The sequence below is a fragment of the Panicum virgatum genome, chromosome 9K (assembly GCF_016808335.1).
Source record: "Panicum virgatum strain AP13 chromosome 9K, P.virgatum_v5, whole genome shotgun sequence".
Taxonomy (NCBI): domain Eukaryota; kingdom Viridiplantae; phylum Streptophyta; class Magnoliopsida; order Poales; family Poaceae; genus Panicum; species Panicum virgatum.
In genome coordinates this window covers 30,868,317-30,883,622 of record NC_053144.1, presented here as the reverse complement: position 1 = coordinate 30,883,622, position 15,306 = coordinate 30,868,317, and the positions used below count along the sequence as shown (strand labels likewise).

Below are 15,306 nucleotides of genomic sequence, written 5' to 3'. Positions count from 1 at the left end.
AGGTGATCCTAGTGATAAAAGAGACAAAGACAAGAATGTAGAGCCATCCAACAACAAAAAGAAGGGAAAGAATAAGAATGGTGGAGTAGAAAGTGAAGAAGAGACATCCGATGATGAGATGTCTTATGAGGAGTGGAAGGCATGGAGGAAAAAGAAGAAGGAGCAAAGGAAGAAAAAGACTAGCTCCCGAGTTATCATTGACTCTAGTGATGACTCCGACACCGATTCCAAGAGAAGAGCCTCACGCTCTTCAAACAAGGGCAGCTCATCAAAGTCAAAAGGCAAAGGTGATTATAGAAGAGTTGCTCATGATTACACTTTTTCTCTACCTATTGAGCATAATGCATCAATTCACATGGGCAAGCCACCTTTCTTTGATGGTACCGGGTATAATCAATGGAAGACTAAAATGTTCGGATATATGAATGCAATCCACAAGGATCTTTGGAAAGATGTGGAAGTTGGGTGTGAAATTCCGGATGAAGATGAAACTCCAACCCCGGTTCAAGCATATGTGCTACAAAGGAATTTCCAAGCATTGAATATCCTACACACATCCGTGAATCCCGAAGAGTTTGACAAGATAGAGGATGCTCCAACCGGTAAAGATGCTTGGGACACTCTTCTAGTGAACCATCAAGGATCAAGGAAAGTACGAGAATCAAGAATCAAAACTTTAGAAGATGAATTGAGCTTGTTCTCCATGAAGAAGGATGAAGGTGTGAAAGAGATGTACAACCGCATGAAGAAAATCACAAATCAAATCAAATCTCTTGGTGGTGACAAGTGGGGCGACCGTGAGATTGTGGACAAGCTCTTGACCGTGTATATGGCTAGGGATGTTACTCTACCTAGCTTGATTAGAGCCGAAAGAGGATTCAAGCACTTCACCGCCGAGAATGTACTTGGAAGAATTGAGGCTCACCATGATCAATTAAAGAGAGTCAAGATTAACCAAGATCTAGCCGAGCTTCAAGAACAAGCGGCCAAGAATAGTGGGTTGGCACTTCAAGCTAAATCAAAAGGCAAAGAAAAGGCAAACCAATCCTCAAAAAATGAAGGCACTAGTAGTGATGATGATGAAGAGCTTAATGATGAGCAAATGGCTTTCTTTATCAAGAACTTCACAAGAGTATTAAGGAAAGGCAACTTTAGAAACTTTGGAAAGAATAAGAAGTATGAGCCAAGAAGAAGGTCTAATAGGCCATGTTTTGGGTGTAACAAAGTTGGGCATTTCATTGCCAATTGCCCGGAAGAGAGGAAGAAGAACAAAGACACCAAAGAAAGCACATCCAAGAGAGATAGATCTAGATACAAGAAGCAAGCCGGAGAAGCACATCTTGGTCAAGAATGGGATTCACAACAAGAAAGTGAGTCCGAGAAAGAAGATGTTGCAACCATGGCTTTCAAGGCATCATCTCCACATCCTCCAAGCTTGTTTGAAGATCTCACCGATGATGAAGATGAATCTCCTATCATGTGCCTCATGGCTAAAAACTCCAAGGTAACATCTCCAAACTCATCGGACGATGAATTGGATAATGAAGTAGAAGTTGCTAAACTAGTCAAGAAATATGGTAAATGGGCCGCAACTAAAATGATGAAATTAGTAATGAAACTAGATGAAGCGGATGAGATTCTTGAAACACAAGAAGAATTGCTTAGACTTGAGAGAGAAAAATTCAAGGCTCTTGAAAAGGACCTCGCCTATGAAAGGGAGGAAAACAAGATGCTTGTGAACTCAATCAAAGTCAAGGATGGCACTCTTCTTGAGTTGAAAGAGTCACTCTCTAGTGAAAAAGAAAAAGTGGACGATTTGACTAGAAAATTTTCTTTTGTCAATGACACTAACACTTTCCTAAGGAAGGATAATGAGAAACTTCAAGAAAGCATGACAAGCTTACAAGCTAATCACACGGCACTTGAAGTTCAATTTAATACTCTTTGGGAAAGTACTTCTAAGACTAAAGAGACATCTAATTCATCTAGTCCTTCTACAAGTCAAGGATGTGCACGGTGCTTTAATATTGATATTCAAACTTGTGCTACTAACCATGTTGAGATAAATGCAATGAAGAAAGAAATCTCTAGACTCACTCACTTGTTGCAAGAAGAGGCTCTATCACATAATCAAGTCCCAAAGAAAATTCCCTTTACAAGGGTAGGTGAATTTGAGAAACACACCAAGGGATTTGGGTCAAGATACATGAGCAAGTTTGGGTTTGAAGTGGGTAAAGGACTTGGTAGGAATGGGCAAGGTACTCCACATGCCATTCCATTTACCAAAAACAAGAACAAGACCGCCTTGGGAGCTCAAGGAGGTCTAGTGAACATGACCACTCCCATTCATAAGAAAAATGATGTAATACAAGAAAGTGGTCATGTCAACTTCATCAAGAGAGGCACAACATGTGATGAGGGTGCTAAGATTGTTGCATCCTCATTCAAAGAAGATAAGTTCAAGGCCTCTAACCCAACTAAGATCAAGGCACAAGAATCACCTCATGTATCCTTCTATGCCGATTATGTATTGACAAGGAACCACCGTGGTAAAGTGGTTGCCAAATTTGTAGGACACCGTACATGGAACACAAAAGTGAAAAACCATGTATGGGTGCCCAAAGTTCTTGTGACTAACATTAAAGGACCCAAGTATTGTTGGGTACCTAAAAGAAAAGAGTAACTTTGTTTTGTAGGGATACTCCTCCGGTGGATCAACTTGGGTGATTGATAGTGGTTACACAAATCATATGACCGGAGAAAGGAGTATGTTCGAAACAATAACCGCATCAAGTGGAGATCATTTCATTACTTTTGCGGGAAATCAAAAGGGAAGAGTGCTTGGTACCGGTAACATTAATCTAAACTCAAAGTTCACTCTCTCAAAAGTTCTTTTAGTTGAGTCACTTGGTTACAATTTGTTGTCCATCTCACAACTCTGTGATTCGGGCTTCAATTGTTTGTTCACTAACGAGGGTGTAACCGTCATTAGAAGAAGCGATGACTCCGTTGCTTTCAAGGGGGTGCTCAAGGGAAAGCTCTATCTTGTGGATTTTTCTCAAGAGAAGGCTCAACTTGATGCTTGCTTGATAGCAAAGTCTAGCTTGGGTTGGTTATGGCATCGCCGACTAGCTCATGTTGGGATGAGAAATCTCAACAAACTTCTAAAAGGGGATCACATCCTAGGACTAACAAATGTTTCTTTTGAGAAAGATCGTGTATGTAGTGCATGCCAAGCCGGGAAGCAAGTTGGTGTTCCACATCCATCAAAGAGCATCATCACCACCGTCAAGCCATTTGACCTTCTACATATGGATCTCTTTGGCCCGGTGGCGTACATTAGCATTGGTGGTAACAAATATGGCCTTGTCATTGTTGATAATTATTCTCGTTTCACTTGGGTATTCTTTTTGCATGACAAAAGTGTAGTGCAAGAGACCTTCAAGAAGTTTGCAAAAAGAGCTCAAAATGAATTTGAGACTAAGATCAAGAAAGTGAGAAGTGACAACGGCACCGAATTCAAGAACACTAATGTAGAAGAGTTTCTAGATGAAGAGGGCATTGGTCATGAATTTTCGGTTCCATACATTCCTCAACAAAATGGAATTGTTGAGAGGAAAAATAGAACTCTCATCGAGGCCGCAAGAACAATGCTAGATGAGTACAAGATCTCGGATCAATTTTGGGTGGAAGCAATCAACACGGCATGTCATGCAATCAACCGCCTATATCTTCACAAGATCTTGAACAAGACGGCATACGAGCTCCTACTTGGTAAAAAGCCTAATGTGTCTTACTTTAGAGTTTTTGGAAGTAAGTGCTTCATTCTTAACAAGAAGCCCAAGAACTCTAAATTTGCACCTAAAATTGATGAAGGTTTTCTTCTTGGATATGCCTCAAATGCTCATGGCTATCGTGTTTTCAACAAAACCTCCGGTTGTGTTGAAATAGCGTGTGACGTGACATTTGATGAATCTAATGGCTCTCAAGGGGAGCAAGTTGATAATGTTATAGGAATGGAAGAATCATCAAGTCAAGCTATCAAGAAGTTGGCGATTGGTGAAATAAAACCTCAAGAACAAGTGGACAATGACGATGATGATGTGTTGATGTTTCAAGGGCCATCTACCTCTACATCCGCTGCAAAACCCGGAAACTCCGGATATGAAGCCGGAGACTCCGGACATCTTGACCGGAGTATCCGGACTCCAGGCCGGAGTATCCGGGCCACTCAAGCTGAGGCATCAATTCAACATCAAGATCAGTCTCAAGGTGATAGAGAAGCTGAACCAATCCAATATCAATCCTCCATTCCACATCCAAGAGTTCATCACATAATTCAAAAGGATCATCCCGGGGATAATATCCTTGGAAGTATAAGTAAAGGGGTAACCACTCGATCTCGTTTGGCTACTTTTTGTGAACATTACTCGTTTGTTTCTTCTTTGGAACCTCTTAAGGTGGAAGAAGCATTAGATGATCCGGGTTGGGTGATGGCTATGCAAGAGGAATTGAACAACTTCACTCGGAATGAAGTCTGGTCCTTAGTAGAAAGACCCAAGCAAAATATCATTGGAACCAAATGGGTCTTTCGAAACAAACAAGATGAACATGGCGTGGTAACAAGAAACAAAGCAAGGTTGGTTGCTCAAGGCTACACACAAATCGAAGGTTTGGATTTTGGTGAGACGTATGCACCCGTAGCTAGGCTTGAGTCAATTCGTATTTTGCTTGCCTATGCTACTCACCATGATTTCAAGCTATATCAAATGGACGTGAAGAGTGCTTTCCTTAATGGACCGATCTCCGAATTGGTATATGTTGAGCAACCACCGGGCTTTGAAGATCCAAAATTCCCAAATTACGTCTACTTGCTTCATAAGGCGCTCTATGGGCTCAAGCAAGCCCCTAGAGCATGGTATGAATGCCTTAAGGACTTTCTCTTAAGGAAAGGCTTTGAAATAGGCAAAGCCGATCCTACTCTCTTCACTCGCAAAGTTGATAAAGATATCTTTGTGTGCCAAATATATGTCGATGACATTATATTTGGCTCCACTAACAAAACTTGGTGCGATGATTTTAGTAGGATTATGACAAAGAGATTTGAGATGTCTATGATGGGTGAGTTGACCTTCTTCCTCGGATTTCAAATCAAGCAACTCAAGGATGGCACTTTCATTAGTCAAACCAAGTACACCAATGATATGCTCAAGAAGTTTGACATGGAAAATGCCAAGCCCATCAAAACTCCCATGCCAACCAATGGGCATCTTGATCTCAATGAAGATGGCAAGGCCGTGGATCAAAAGGTATATTGCTCCATGATTGGATCCCTTCTTTACCTTTATGCATCTAGGCCCGATATTATGCTTAGTGTGTGCATGTGTGCAAGATTTCAAGCTAATCCGAAAGAATGTCATTTGATGGCGGTTAAGAGAATCCTAAGATATTTAGTTTTCACTCCTAACCTTGGTTTATGGTATCCCAAGGGCTCATCTTTCGATTTACTTGGCTATTCCGATTCGGATTATGCCGGTTGCAAAGTGGATCGAAAGAGCACTACGGGGACTTGTCAATTTCTTGGCCGGTCTTTAGTAGCTTGGAGCTCCAAGAAGCAAAACTCGGTTGCCTTGTCCACGGCGGAGGCTGAATATGTCGCCGCCGGTGCGTGTTGTGCACAACTTTTGTGGATGAGACAAACTTTGAGTGACTTTGGTTGTCATTTTGATGCAATTCCTCTATTTTGTGACAATGAGAGTGCAATCAAATTAGCAAACAACCCCGTACAACACTCCCGAACAAAGCACATAGATATTCGTCATCACTTCTTAAGGGATCATGAGGCTAAGGGAGATGTTGCTTTACAATATGTAAGCACCGACGGGCAACTTGCCGATATCTTTACTAAGCCTCTAGATGAGTCAAGGTTTTGTGCTTTGAGAATTGAACTAAACATCTTGGATTCTCGTAACCTAGCTTGAATTACTGCATACACTTGAGTGATCTTAGATTAAGAATCTTGAAAACTTTCAAATTGTGTGACCTTTGTTTTATAAAAAATTTGGTCATTCACTTTGCTCACTTGAGATCATTGTTCTCCTTGATTGAATGTTGGCTGATCTCAAGTTGAGTAATTTCTCTCACACCATTAGATCTACAAAATCTATCTTAGCCAAATCCATCCAGATCAAGTTCTTTTGAACTTCTTTCTGCTCAGTCTCAGGGGGAGCCGGAATCTCCGGCCCAGGGCCCGGAAACTCCGGACTATCCGGATACTCCGGCCCTGGGGCCGGATACTCCGGATATCTGGTTTTTACTATATATATACCGTGGGGGGTTGGGGTAAACGGTTACCTTCTCTCCTTTACCACAGACGCCGCCCCCTCTCCTCTCCACTCTCCTACTCACACCCTTGGGGCGATTCCACACTTCCAAGCATCAAGAACTCGTAAATCTTTGAAGGAAGACTCTCCTCCCCTCCAGAAACTCCGGGGAAGTCTCAGTTTTGAAGTTCTCGCGCTCTCAACGGTCTCAAAGGTACTTTTGAACTTCGGATCGCCCGATCTCCCAATGTCTTAGGTTTCTTTGAAAAAATCTTTAGGGCATCTCTTCCTAGCATGTGTAGGAACCTTTGGCTAAAGTTTCATTCAAATTCCATGGTCAAATCCTTAGATTTTTGAAACTTAGGGTTTCAGGTGCTCCTGTCCGGATACTCCGGATATACACCCGGATACTCCGGACCCTCTGGGCCGGAGTCTCCGGGGATATACCCGGAGTCTCCGGACTTGATCACTATCAGCACATCTTTTTCTTCCCAATTCTTTCCTGCTTGGTCTTGATCTTTGTTATCTACTTAGGCATGGTGAGGCCACGCGCTGGTGAGTCCTTGGAGGACGCAGAGCAACGGAGACAAAAGAGGCGTCATGATCCTCACACTCAAAGGGAAGATGCTCCTCGAAATCCTCCAAGGGAGTTGCGTCCACGTCATCGTGCCGGGAAGGAACCCGCTGGGAGCAGTTCTAAGGAGCCAAGGAAAGCTCCTTACATTTTGCAAAGCCGAGCAGCGGCTCCTCCATCTCGTCCAACTCCAACAAGCAAGGGTATTGCTCATGACATATGTCCTAAGACCCCTCCTCGTTTGGTAGTTGAGTACCCTCCTGGGCAGCGCACTTATCCTAACATTCCAAGGCTTCATCGACCTGGGATAGTGCCTGGCTTCACAGTAGAGATGGAAAGAAACTATTACAAGCAAGATGTGGCACTTAGGGAGGCACGCAAAGAGAAAGTTTACAGATATGACAAGAGTGAAGGTCTTGAGCGGCGCTTTTGGTGCAAGCTTCACGAAGACTTCTATTCTTCAGTTGTGATGCGTAAGTCTCGTGCTCCCATAGTTCATTGCAAGTACATGGATTGGAAATATTATGAGAATATGAAGGATCCATTCTTTAATGAGGTTATGGCAAAATGCAAGGAGATGGGTCTCTATGATATTATGGGTTTTCGCTATGATTGGAATGAGGAGATCCTTGCTCAATTTCATTCTTCTTTATATTATGATGAAAATGAGATTGCATTTTATTGGACCACCGAAGAAGCAAAATATGGAGTGGATTACATGACCTTCTCTAGATTACTTGGACTTGGCACTGAGGATGAGAAGAGAGATCCCATTCATGTTGAGGAACAACTCAAGACATATCAAGTACCCACCTTGTTCTACAATCCTTATTGTGCTCAAGAAGGAAAGGCAAACCATCTCTTACCAGTTTACTATGCAATGAATCAATTCTTTAGAGCAACCATTGATGCAAAGGATGGAGATCTCGTGGCACTAAGATACTATGCAGTGAATCTTCTAGCCCGGACTTTGCCAAGTGGTAGACCTTTTTGCATTATGGACTTCATTTGGAATGAGCTAAGAAGGACTATGATTGAGGCCAAGAAGTCCCTTCCTGCCGCACCATACATCATGTATATGATAGAGAGGGTGACCAAGGTCACATTTCCAAAGACAGTTAAGCATAAGCCTCTTCACTTGCGTGCCCGCTCAGGTGATGCACCTCCTCCTCCTCCAGCTCATGCCGGTGCAACAAGGAATCCAAGACATGATCCTATTCCATCTTCTGTGGGTGCCTCTTCATCGTCTCGTCACCGTCATCATGATTCCTTTGTGAAGAGGGCCCTCCGCAGCATATTTGGGATGTGTAGAAATATTGCAAATGATGTGCATGAGAACTCAAGGTCCATCAATGAGATTCGGGATCATTTGGGACTTTCTTTGGATCCTCACTGCGAGCTCCCGGACTTTGATGATCCATTTGCTGAGTGGGATGCCGCCGATGAGGCTTCTATTGCCGCTACTCATGCTCCTCTTCCACGTGCTCATCGTCAGCCCCGTTCTCCTCGTCGCCATACTTCTTCCTCCCGCCGTGCTCCTCCAAGTGGCCAAGAGATCTTTGATGAGGATGAAGAGACCGAAGAAGATGAGCCCCTAGGCTATCGTGAGCACCCTGACTCCGATGAAGATGAGGATACCTCCGAGGATGCCGCCCAAGATGAAGATGATGAGTAGATGGACTTCATGCTTCTTTTCATTCCCTTTTTGGCACTTGATGACAAAGGGGGAGTGAAAATGTCATTTATATACTCATTTGGGCATGTGTCGCCTTTGTATCGAACTTATGTCGTTTCCATTCCGTTTTAAACTCTCTTGATCGTTTGTAAGGACTATGTGGTGTGAGAACCTTTGTAATGAGTGCTACTCTGTGCTTAGCTGTCGAACTTGAGTTATTTCTAAGAAATTTCTGCTAGTATGTGACATATTTGAGCTGTGGATTATATGTTTTCTATTTTTTTTCTGTGTTCTGGTTCAGAAAGGCCGGATACTCCGGGCTACAGGCCGGATTCTCCGGACATCTTGACCGGAGTCTCCGGACTTATACCCGGAGTCTCTGGGTCCAGCTGACAGATACACATTTTATTGAGTGGATAACATGTCATATGCATCACACATATTCTTGGCACTCACCTGTTCACCCCACTGTAAAACTTATAAGAGCTTTTGTGTTTCTCTCGATAAATATGCCAATTGTTGACATGTCAAGTCAAAATTGAAATTCAAAATTCATGGCATACATTTAGGGGGAGCTCTTATATGCTAGATGTTTTTCGCTTTATGATTATCAAATGAGTTACATGTGGGTTGTCATCAATCACCAAAAAGGGGGAGATTTAAAGTGATCTAGGCCCCTAAAGTGGGTTTTGGTGGTTAATGACAAAACACATGTGCGTTTAATCGTGTAATTGAGCATGTGTGCAGGTGGTGAACATGTATAGGTGAATCAAGTGATGATATTCGACCCTCAAAAAGGAAATGAAAAAGCGAAGTTCAAGTTTACTCAAGAAATTAGATTTTGAATTTGAAATTTGAGTATAGGAACGTCGTACTATCAAGAGGGACTTGGTTCAAGGGTTTTGATTTAGATCTTGTGCTCAAGAGAACCTATACAAACATTTGTGAGCCACAAAACAACTCAAAGGAGCCATAAAACGAAGTTTTTCCCTGCCTTACCCGGATACTCCGGGTATAGGGCCGGATACTCCGGACCCCATTGCCCGGAGTATCCGGGTGCTGTTTCTGGGCTGAAAAATCAGGGTTTCCCGGAGTCTCCAGGCATATACCCGGAGTCTCCGGGTACCCTTTCGCCCAACGGCTATTTTTGGGCTGAAGACTATAAATACTCTCTCCATACCCCTTCAGCCCTCTCTCTTGCCATTTTGGACGAACAGAACTCAAACCTAAGCCAAAAGGAGCTCCTTCACTCTCCCTTCTCCATTCTTGAGTGATTCCCTTGAGGGATTTGAGTGAGAAGCAAGCAAGAGCAAGGATTAGTGCTAGTGAGCCTTATTTCCATCTCTTGAGCACTTGGTTTTGGTTAAGCCCGCGGATTCAAGTTTGTTACTCTTGGAGCCGTGTGCTCCTAGACGGCTAGGCGTGCTTGTGATTGCCCAACCAAGATTGTGAGCTGCACAAGAAGTTTGTAATCTTCATTCCTCGCCGAGGAATCCATAGTAAGTAACCTTGGACTTGAGAGGTGATCTCGCCCTTGGGAGAGGAGCATAGGGGTTCTTGAGCACCGTCTCTCGAATCCTTCCTCAACGGAGACGTAGCACCTTCGGGTGTGAACTTCGGGAAACAATTCCTTGTCTCCTTGTCTTAGTTTACTTGATTTCGTTGTCATTTGCTTGTGAGACTTCTTTTCTAGGGTTTGAGCTCGATCTACTCACTCACGAGTTTCTAGTGAACTTCATTTGTTGGATATCAACCTTAAGGAACCCCTGGTACTCATTATTTAGCTCGATCTACTTTTCTTACAGTGATACTTGCAGTTTCGTTTCAGGTTGTTCAAACCCGGAAACTCCGGATATAGCTCCGGATACTCCGGACCACCAAACCCGGAGTATCCGGGCATATACCCGGAGTATCCGGGATAGTCTGTGTCTGACCCCTTTTGTTAAGTGTTTTAAAAATTGCAGATTGCCTATTCACCCCCCCCCCCCTCTAGGCATCTTAAGATCCTTTCAGATACTCATACCGACAAGTTGCAACTTCTTTTGCAGAAGTCGGTCTCCAAAAAACTCCGAGGTTAAGCGTTCTTGGCCTGGAGCAATTTAGGGATGGGTGACCGACCGGAAAGTTCTTCCCGGGTGCGCATGAATGAGGACAAAAAAGCCGGACTCCAAAGAACTCCGAGGTTAAGCGTGTGCTTGGCCTGGATCAAATTGGGGATGGGTGACCGACCGGAAAGTTCTTCCCGGGTGCGCACGAATGAGAAAAAAGAAGTTTGTCTCCAAAGAACGACTACGAGGTAAAGCATGCTTGGCCTGGAGCGATTTGGGGATTGGTGACCGACTGGGAAGTTCTTTCCGGGTGCGCACGAGTGAGGACAAAGTGTGCAGAAAAGACTTGTGTTGGTCTGTGAGGGTAGTCTATGTCCTATATAAGCTGCCAGATGTAAGCGGGTCCGACCTCGGGGAGGCGGGATGTTACAGGATGAAGGCGGTCTTGCGTACAAATTGCAGCAGATGGTGTCGCATACAATGCTTCGCTGCAGTGCCTGACTTGGACGGAGGATGAACTGTGATGAAGATTGTTGAGCAGTCGCGCCGGGTGCTTCCCAAAAACCATGTTCGCCTCTTCCGGTGTAAGATCTCAAAGGAGAAAGGTTCCGAAGACCTGGTCTCCCACTCACCATTGCACGCCGATGCTCCGGATGGAGAAGACTACGGTGGCGTTGTAGCAGCGAGAAGAGGCAAAACTCTAACTCAGATTAGATTGATTTTTCGTGAAGGCGGGTAGGTAGTATATATAGGAGAGCCCACGACCTCGTGTTGTAATCAGATTCATGATCAGATCAGAACTAGATTATCAAATCGATTAGATCTTCCATATCTCATAAACTTAATGGCCAAATAACCAAAAATGAAAATAGCAAAAGGAAGTCGCGCCCCCGCATGCACCGTTCACCCCGGCGAGGCAAGGCGAGTGCGCGTGTGGGCTTTCCTTTCTCTCCCCACACACATAGCTTGTTGAGGCAAAGATGGCCTCACTATTTAAGTTGGCCACCCTCGACTTCCAATAGCAAGTTGGGACTAAAGGTTTGCACCACTCCTTCACTTCCTCATGCTCACATGGGCATTTGAGATTTTATTTAGAATTACTGAAATATTCATTAGGCCAAACCCAAATTCCAACGGTTCCTTGTTGTCGAACCTGTCCATCTAGGTTCAAGTCTTGGAGCCAACAAATGGTGCTCATATTTTTTAATTTATTTTAGTATTTGACGGGCACTATTCTTCTGGTGGTATTGACGTGACTATTGATAGCAGGATGCATTTGATGATTTCATTAATCTCGAGGATGATCTAGTGGCTCAGCTCTCGAATGTGCTCATTGAGGTAGGGTTGTGTATGTGTATCCGTAGATATGAGTATGAGTGTATGTTTGTGAGCGTCTGCTTGTACAATTTGTTTAACAAATTACAAAGAAAATCGTACCAATTGTGCTACGTCAGTTCACCTCATCCACCTATTTATTCAGCCAAATGGATAGCATCAGATATACTCCTCTATTTTTATTTACATATTGTATTAAATTTATCCTAAATTAAAGTTGGCAAATTTTAACCAAACTTATAAAAAGAAATAATAAGATTTACAATAAAGAATTTGTTTTATTGAATCCACCATCAAGTATAGATTAATAGTGCATATATTGGATAGTATAGTTGTTGCTATATTTTTTATAGACTTGATCAAAGTTAGTCAAATTTGATCTAGAACGAATCTAATACGACAGTAGAGAGAATATAAAAATGGAGAAAGTGTTAAAAGTTGAAAGCTTAGCTAAGCAATAATTCACCTCATCCATCTATTTAGCTGGGGCTTGGGGGTGATTCACGGCACCCCCCACCCCCGTTTGACTGGTGAGCCTAGTGGTTACAGGAGCCTCAGTAGCACTTGAGGTCCTGGGTTTGACTCCTCATAAAAATGATTTTTTTAGGATTTTAACAGTGTTTATGCTTTCAATAGTAGGCGACTTTCCCGTCTCGTGAGACAACGACAAAGCGCGTGTGGTAACTTCGTCAATTTCAAAGATTTGCCGGCTCAGTCTCTAGGAGGTGCTCATAGGGGTAGAGTTACATACGTGTATTCATAGAGATGAGTGTGCGTGCATATTTATGAGCGTCTGCGTCGCGTCTGTATTGGGTTTTTTTTATAAAAAAAAAGAAGCTGCTTGGGGTGCGTCTGGGCAATGCCGCGGAGATGAGCGGCCGCTATGGTGGCGTGGCGGCCATTTCTGCATGGCTCCTTGCCTTGCAACTCCAGATCTGGATGCGCCGCGTGTAATGCTTCAGAAGTATTCCCTTTCGCTCAAAAAAATTGTTCGTTTAGTCTTTCAATTTGTACTACAAAAATTATTCATTTAGATTGTAGTAAAATCTATTTAATTAAAAACTATCTTAGAGGTGCTCATAGAGATAGGGTTGTGTGTGTATTGGTAGGGGTGAGTGCCTGTGCGTTTGGTGAGCGCTGTGTTTGTGTTGTGTTTTACAAAAAAAAGTTCATCTAATTAATGCAATATCAAATATCAAGAAATAATTACATAGAGAAGGATATGAAGCTAATCAATGCTTAGGCCGTGGTTAATTTTCTGGATCCAATGCATTTGCATTTATTAAGGATGGAAACGGAATAAACATCACGGTCTTTAATCACAACTGCTATAGTTAATTAGAAATAACATGATCATTTTTCACTACTAGTAATATGTCTGAAATTTTTTAAATAAACAATCTGCCGTAGAGAGGAGGCCGCATGGAGGAGAACGACGTCCTAGCGGTTGGCATGTCATCTAGATTTAGATTTTTCTTAATCTCTGATGAATATTCCGATGCCTATAGTTTTGGATTAACATCTGCAGGGAGTACATGGAAAATCTTAGATTTTAGTTGGGCTTCTCAGATGGCCGTGCAAACAGCATCACCGGTGCAGCCTCATCATGTCTGGAGCATTTCTTCTACTAGTCTTCTGGACCTGATGCCAATTGTGCTGTGGCATCAGAATCTCCAGATTACTGGAAGCTGGTCATCAAATTGAAGTCGATGCAGACGCCTATTTGCTGTTCCCAAATGAATCTGAGCAGACCTGGCCTACTATTTGCCCAGACGTCCTTATCACCTGAAATCATCATAATGAGAATGGTCACGCCTACTATTTGCTGAAACAATTGGAATTATCCCTGAGCCAAAAACAGGACGTATAAACAAATTATGCATTGACATACTCACCATACTCCTATCTCTCGTAACTATTTCCTTTAGAATATCTCTCGTAACTATTTCCTTTAGAATTATATGTAACAAAAATTTAAGTATAGGCAAGTAGAGTATATGAGAAATTAGAGCATAATGCCACGTCGAAATGTTAAATTATATGTAACAGGAAAGCAAGGTTCATGAAAATATATTGGTGGTCACCCATACAGCTCAGTGAAATGTTAAATTTACTAAATGGGAAGCAAAGAATGGAAGAGAGTAGAGAAGCAAATTTACAATGTATACCATGACCATGGTAGAACAATGTTCAGAGAAAGAGAGGCCTAACTTGCAAAAATAATATGGTGACCAATGCTCATTTAGTACTTCGGCTACATGAATCTAAAACTGAGAAGTGTAATAGCAGTAAATTATCTGGTGAATTTACCGATTTGAAGAGACAATGAAGGCCTAGTAAAATTACGAGAACTATATATTTACAATGGTGTCTTGTACCTGAAATTGGTAGAATCAAAACAAAGCTGCTCACCCGAGAGCAACGGAAAAGAACCAAAACACATGTGGAGCACACCGGACCTCTCACGGCCTCCACCTTGCTCAGTGACGGCCATCTACAAGACTAGAACGGCCCTGTCATCGCGATAGAGCACCAGCTATCTCCAAATCTAACAAAAAGAGTAAAATAGATAAAAAAACAGCATCAAAATTTGGGCATGACGAGAAAAAAAGTGCCGCCGCTGCTGCCACAGGCGCATATCGTCGAACGCTTTACCTGCAGGGGGACAACCGGATGGGCGGATGAACAATTGGTGATTTTGCGAAGAGCCCCTACCAGAGCAGCTTGACAACTGATCTCCCGTGCGCAGACCAGTTTGGGGTGTCTCTGCTGCCAGGAAATGATGCATCGCCGGCCAGTCGCAGGGCCGCTCCAGATGAGGTCGCCGATTTGGGGGATGCTAGTATGGTACCGTCGGGACAGGAAAATGGCCTCCGCTGCGTCGCCGCAGACTGTCCGGAGCCGTCGATGGGCCGTCGTGGCACCCGCCCATGGAAACCATGATGAAGGCAGGGGTTGAGAAGGGGTAGTAGAGGTCGCCGAGCAACCATGCTGCGCCGCCGGTTGTCACTTGTCAGAAAGGGAAAGAGAGGAATTAGAAGGAGGAGAAATTTTAGGATGCCTTGATTAAGAGCAACCATGCTGGGTCAGAGCCGAGCCGGCTCAGCTCGTAGCCGTGCTGGTAGCCGCGCAGGATGCCCGCGCCGGAGCGGGTGTTCAATCGCAATTACGAAGGATTGGACCCGGCCACAAAATTACTTATCCTTTGGCCGGCTATAGAAAATGGGCTATATATATATGTATATATATATATGTATATGTATATATGTATATATGTATATATATATATGTATATATATATATGTATATATATATATGGCATATTGAGTTTGTTTTTCTACTTAGTGATAA

At 43.2% G+C, this 15,306-nt stretch overlaps 1 long non-coding RNA gene across 1 annotated transcript; it reads right to left on the bottom strand.

The window, feature by feature from the left end:
* Positions 1 to 13,293: 13,293 nt before the first annotated feature.
* On the bottom strand, positions 13,294 to 15,055 carry LOC120651235. The gene is made up of 2 exons (XR_005666000.1): positions 14,334 to 15,055; positions 13,294 to 13,740 (listed from the first exon to the last, which is right to left on the bottom strand). It is a non-coding gene; the product is annotated as an uncharacterized LOC120651235 (long non-coding RNA).
* Between the last annotated feature and the right edge of the window lie 251 nt (positions 15,056 to 15,306).